Source organism: Barbus barbus (assembly GCF_936440315.1).
Source record: "Barbus barbus genome assembly, chromosome: 48".
Classification (NCBI taxonomy): domain Eukaryota; kingdom Metazoa; phylum Chordata; class Actinopteri; order Cypriniformes; family Cyprinidae; genus Barbus; species Barbus barbus.
This window is the reverse complement of record NC_136726.1, coordinates 6,143,846-6,150,392: the sequence shown is the minus strand read 5'-3', so window position 1 is coordinate 6,150,392 and position 6,547 is coordinate 6,143,846. Positions and strand designations below refer to the sequence as shown.

General features: G+C 37.2%; 1 protein-coding gene across 1 annotated transcript in view; it reads right to left on the bottom strand.

Moving 5' to 3' along the window:
* Positions 1-5,796: 5,796 nt before the first annotated feature.
* Positions 5,797-6,547, bottom strand: part of LOC306866457 (SITS-binding protein-like) — a 32,953-nt gene continuing 32,202 nt past the window's right edge. The window contains exon 12 of the mRNA XM_079411683.1: positions 5,797-6,534. The gene's annotated coding sequence lies outside the window, so the exon portion shown is untranslated. The remainder of the gene's footprint in view (positions 6,535-6,547) is intronic.

The window sequence follows — 6,547 nt, the reverse complement described above, 5'->3', positions numbered from 1 at the left end:
AATGCAAAGATGCAAGATGCAAGACGCAAAGGCGAGAGTAGGAATGGAAGCGTCTCCAATTGCAGCCCGCAAGACGCTAAGCTGCATGAGAGATGGCAACTGGTGTGGTCTTATGCAAGCCAGTTCTGCGACAGGATTTGCCCCAGACCAAGCTGCTGACTTGGGTTTTCCTGCAGGAGAGCCCTGAGCAAATGGCAGCATTCTGTAAAGAAAGATGCGAGGAACATCTGATTTTCACCTTAAACCAGGGTTCTTCAATTCTGGTCCTCAACGTCTACTTTCCTGCAGAGTTTTGCTCCTGCTCTGAAACTCATCTGCCTGTAATATTCTAGTAATCATGAAGACCTTGATCAGTTGTTCAGGTGTGTCTGATTAGAGTTGGCTCTATACCAGGGCTGTCCAAACTCGGTCCTGGAGGGCTGGTGTCCTGCAGAGTTTAGCTCCAACCCTAATTTGTGACTGCGTGTTCTGAGTTTGAGCTCCATCAAGTTGATTCTTTATCATCTATTTTCTATCTTAAAAACAATCTTATACGCTATCATTTTCGTTTCTATAACGTGTGAATATATCCCCTATAGCATTCTAAAACAAAACCAATCAGAGTGCCTTGTTATCAGTAGTTTTATCAAGATCTCAGTATTGCATCAGTAGTTTTGCAAGATCTCGCCTCGTGGAGTATCAATGATCCTGAGAAAGGTGAGGGATCAGCCTAGAACTACACGGGAGGACCTGGTCAATGACCTGAAGAGAGCTGGGACCACAGTCTCAACGGTTACCATTAGTAACACACTACACCGTCATGGATTAAAATCCTGCAGCACGCGCAAGGTCCCCCCGCTCAAGCCAGCACATGTCCAGGCCCGTCTGAAGTTTGCCAAAGACCACCTGGATGATCCAGAGGAGGCATGGGAGAAGGTCATGTGGTCAGATGAGACCAAAATAGAACTTTTTGGTATATAAACTCCACTCGCCATGTTTGGAGGAAGAAGGATGAGTACAATCCCAAGAACACCATCCCAACCGTGAAGCATGGGGGTGGAAACATCATGCTTTGGGGGTGCTTTTCTGCAAAAGGGACAGGACGAGTGCACCGTATTGAAGGGAGGATGGATGGGGCCATATATCGTGAGATTTTGGGCAACAACCTCCTTCCCTCAGTAAGAGCATTGAAGATGGGTCGTGGCTGGGTCTTCCAGCATGACAATGACCCCAAACACACAGCAAGGGCAACTAAGGAGTGGCTCCGTAAGAAGCATTTCAAGGTCCTGGAGTGGCCTAGCCAGTCTCCAGACCTGAACCCAATAGAAAATCTATGGAGGGAGCTGAAACTCCATGTTGCCCAGCGACAGCCCCAAAACCTGAAAGATCTGGAGAAGACCTGTATGGAGGAGTGGGCCAAAATCCCTGCTGCAGTGTGTGCAAACCTGGTCAAGAACTACAGGAAACGTCTGACCTCTGTTATTGTAAACAAAGTTTTCTGTACCAAATATTAAGCTCTATTTTTCTATTGTATCAAATACTTATTTCATGCAATAAAATGGAAATTAATTATTAAAAAATCATACAATGTGATTTTCTGGATTTAAACAAATATTCTGTCTCTCACAGTTGAGGTGTACCTACGAGGACAATTACAGATCTCTCCATTCTTTGTAAGTGGGAAAACTTGAAAAATCGGCAGTGTATCAAATACTTATTTGCCCCATTGTATATATATATATATATATATATATATAAAGGGGAAAAGCATTACAGACTTGAGAATCATAAGTTCTCTATTATTATGTATTAATTAATATGTATTAATCTAACTGATTAATACATTTTCCCAGAAGTGGAAACTTAAAGAATCAGAATGAGCTTTATTGGCCAGGTATGTTTACACATACGAGGAATTTGTTATAGTGACAGAAGCTCCACAGTGCAACAGAAAGACAGCAACAGGACACAGATAATAAAGAATAATATACAAATATCCAAAAAGGCAATGTACAAAACAGCAAAAACACAATATATAATATAGACAATTATGTGTGTACAGGTCTGATATGTGCAAATTGTATTATTACACATTTTATTTTTAACAGGAGTTGATGGTTTTGTCTATATTAAAATGAAAAAAAAAAAATCTAATTTGAATTGAGTGGTGCCCACTCAAAGTGTAGATACAAAATGTATTTAAGCACATAGTGTATTTCTCCAGTAGAGGGCGTCTATTTAGCATGTAATATGTTCATATTTGATTGCAGTCTGTGGTTTTTGTGGAAAGTGTGTTGGTGTCAGTCTCTTCTCTATCATACAAAATGTATGATAAGCATGTTTTTACTTTTTTAAATTTCTGCAGTGCCCCATATTTAACTCTATTTGCCAAAAGAAACCCATAAATCACTTCTACTCTCCCAAATTCCCATTTTTTTGACTATAAAGTTAGTAGGCGGTAATATATTGATAGTGATATTTTTCACACATTACATTTCAACTCAAACTTTGACTATTAAACTGTACGCTAACCTTTGGAAACATTTTAAGAGCAAAATGTTTGGTCGTGCTAGAAATGACATCACAACTACAGAAAAGTCGCAAACATTTGTTTTTTGTTTTTATTTTTATTCAAGTTGAATCAAGATAGTAAAACTTATATTGAGCCCAGAACATCATTTAAACACTAAAAAGTTAAGACTGAAGTATACAATAATAGGCCTCCATAAAATGTGCAATTCTCATTTGTCAATAAACATTCGGAACTTTACAAAAGGCCAAAAGTGTACAAGTAGTCCTACTATGGTACATCCTAAACCATAGACAGTTACACAAGTGACTCTGTTTGGTCCTCAGATATATCAGGCAGACCCTTTAAACCACTGCAAGGTGACAAATATCTCAGAAGGGCAAAACAGTGGATTCTTTACAGTGGTATTCCCAATGAAGACATGGATTCACTAACTCATTTCCGCTGCATCTTGGATTTCCAAGACCCCCATCAACACTTTCAGCTTGGGGAGAGAGACGGGGGGGGGGGGGGGGGGGGGGGGTGTTCTACATTTATATATTCACACACACACACACGTCTGGTTTACTATCCTTGTGGGGACTCTCCATAGGTCAAATGTTTTTATACTGTACAAACCACAGTATATTCTATCGCCCCACTCTTTAAAAAGTATTACACATTAAGACATAAATAGCGTTTTGTGAAGAGTCATGACATGAAATGAAGATAACAGTTCTCTATCCACATTATTTTTAACATAAAAGCAGCTGCAGTCATCTGGACAGGCCTGTTCGCTCCAAGAACAATAACTATAATGATAACAACAGAGCAGAGTCCACACCAATAACTGAACAGACAAATTATAAGGTTGGAATCACAACATGATTTTTATTTTTTCTCGGCTGTTGAACAGTAAAAACACTGACAGCCAATCAGAATCCATCCTTCTTTGAATATCTCAAAAATTTAAAGTGTGGCAAATGATCAGCGCATGCTTATAACGTTACTGTTATTAGATATATTATTATCTTTAGTTATCGTTCTTGGTGGAGCCTATCGTTCATTGGATAGTTCACCCAAAAATGAATGGGGGCATGTGATGATAGGGAAAATCCATCGTAGTGACGCCCAAGTTACTTCTTTTTTGGACAGGGAAGTGTTGACCACTCTCTGATACTAGTATCCATGCAGTCGAGTTTACAACCTTAATGTGAGTAGTACTGTTCCCTCGAATAATCTTTGGTCTATTGCATGCTGTTTTTCAAAACACAACCAACGTTTTTCCAAACCACATCTCGATTATTATCAGATACCACTTCCACACTAAAACTTTTCACTTTAACAGACACGTTAAACGTTTCTAAAATAAGCCTGAACCCTTCATTTCAGAACTAGTGTGGTTTGTCCAAAGTCCAAAGACATTTGTATTGAGCTGGCAGTATATGAATCTGGCTCACTGAGCTTCATGTAAAACTCTAGCAGATTGAATTTGAGTGTTGTTCGTTAACATTACTTAAAGGTGAAATAGTTTTTCCTGTAATAACTATTATCCATTCATAGGTTGATTGATCTCCCAATGGTGTGAGTTTGGGGACAGGGCTACCTGGTTCACTGACCAATAGAGTGCATTAGTGTCCGCCCACTTTTTTTGGTGGCACTGGTTCCAGGGGTATTTTTCCCCATTTATTTTTCCTATAGGGTTTTTCAAAAAGGATTTTAAAAGAACTGTGAACAAGAACCAAATCAGCCAGCTACGAGTTGAATCAGAACATGAAAAGACTGTGTACTTAATGCTTTATTTTGGGAAAGAACTACAACCCCATGAAGCATTTAAACGGAAAATTCCATTTAAAGTTGTTGGTTTTATCTATTAACACAAACAGATGATTGCAAAATATTCATGTACATATTCAAATATTTAAGTAGTTTGAGAGCATGGGGGTGTTTCATGGGAATGGTGGGTGCAAAAGCTTCACTCACTGTGACTCTCTGATTGGTGGAATTTTCTACAGCATCATGGGTAATGTAGTTTTTACCACTAATTCTGCTATTAAACACAATAATTAAATAAATAAGTTGAAATAATGCAAACAAATGGGTTCAACAAAAGGCAATTAACAAGCTACATGCTCACAACATGTCTGTTTTTAAAGGTTTTTTAGGTTATTGTTAAAAATCAATTTCCTTATGGATCATTTTTTTTTATTTTTTCTGGAACCTGCCTGTTGCACTCTATGGCAAAGCATTTCAGAAGCCAGATTTATATTTACAATGTTTGAGTAAATATAAAATATATGCAATGACATTAGTGGCTCAGAATTTTTATTTTTTTTTGCAATTTACGCACATTTATTTTCTTTATGCAACTGAATGAGGCCAATATCCATCTTTATTTTCTAAAAAAAAAATTAAGGACATAATTGCATTCAATACTATGATAATCAAACAATGCTATTTTATAAAATAAATAATTAGTATAACCTTTTTGTGTGTGTGTGTGGCTGCATGGTTCCAGAAAAGCCTGTAATGGAATAAGGCCAATGTAAAGTAAGGTTGGGGCCCCTGAATGTGTTTTCCATATGATTCCATTTACATGCTTTCTGCTACTATAAATAATTCTTATTGGGTTTAAGTGGAATTAGTGCAGGTTTTCACCGTCAGCAGAGCCACTGATACTGTGAGAGCACGGATGCTCGCTTACATATCCCAGTGCATACAAGCAATGAAACTATATAGGCTTACACTTTATTGAAGGGTCTTAGATGGTGGCTAATTCTACAATGACAAAGGTGGGAATTCTAACACCCTGTCAAACAGCTCACATATATAGATTAATGTATTTCCATTTTCATGCAGCACTACACATACTGTATGCCTATATTATGCAAACAGTAAGAAAGTATTTGAGATTCAAGTTACTTTTCAGCCCAATTAAGAAATGATGTTTGATTCAGCAATGTAGCCTATTTTAGGGCTGTATTGTGACATTTTCAGAACATTGAAGCCCATTATCAGTACCATAATTAATCTAAATGTTATTAATATCCCATAATTCTATGTGTAAAAATATTTTTATATAATCTTTAATAATTTGATAAAAGTTTACAGTTATTTTTTTCTTCAACTAAATGTAATATTTTTCATAAAATTTGAATCCTCCCAAATTTATAGCATCTGTCCTTCCCTTATTTAAATGAACAAGAATTTTCAACAACATGAAAGTTTTTTCCCCCTCCAAATTTGGTCCTAAAATCGGTTTAGATTTATTTATTTTAGTCTGCAAGCAAGATTTCAAACAATGTGTTCCTACAGTAACAAAATGTAAACTTTATTGAAGATTGACATTTCTATTTTTCAGATGGACAGAAGACAGAAAATGGCACAGTTATATGATATATGCATATTGCTGATTGGCTTGTGGCACCTGATTCCTACAAAAAAGTCGAAGATTGCTCAGCAGGGAACATTTCAGCATATTGTGTTCATAGCGCAGCATTTTAATATAAAATACAAGCAAAAAAGGCTCCCGAAACATCACTCTGTATAAGATCATCACAATTAGCCTCTCTGTAAATGCACAAATGAAAAGAGCATCAAGAGATTAAGACATCAACAGTGTGCTGGGGCGTAAGACATTTTCTTTCTCTTGGATTTGATATCTTTGACCTGAGAATCCTGCAGATACAGTAAACATTCAAAATCACAGTGAGGATTAAGAGGACATTCCCAGTAGGCCACACGTATCAGGTGATACTGATCAAGTTCTCATTCTCTCTCTGCACTGTAGATTCACACGGCGGTGATTGTGATTTAGTGTTTTAGCACGGGGACCGATGCTCCAAGTTTGGATCTTGTCAAGGCATGAGAGTGAAAGTAGCAGCACCTAGGGCAAGCCATCTTAAAATTTAACCCCTAAAACACATCTATTTTAATGCTACTAGTACTTATTCATTAGCTACTAGTGCTTTTTCTTCAGTTACTAGTAGCTACTTATTTTTCAGCTACTAGTGCTTATTTAGTCACTAGTGCCTATTCATAAACTACTAGTGATTATTA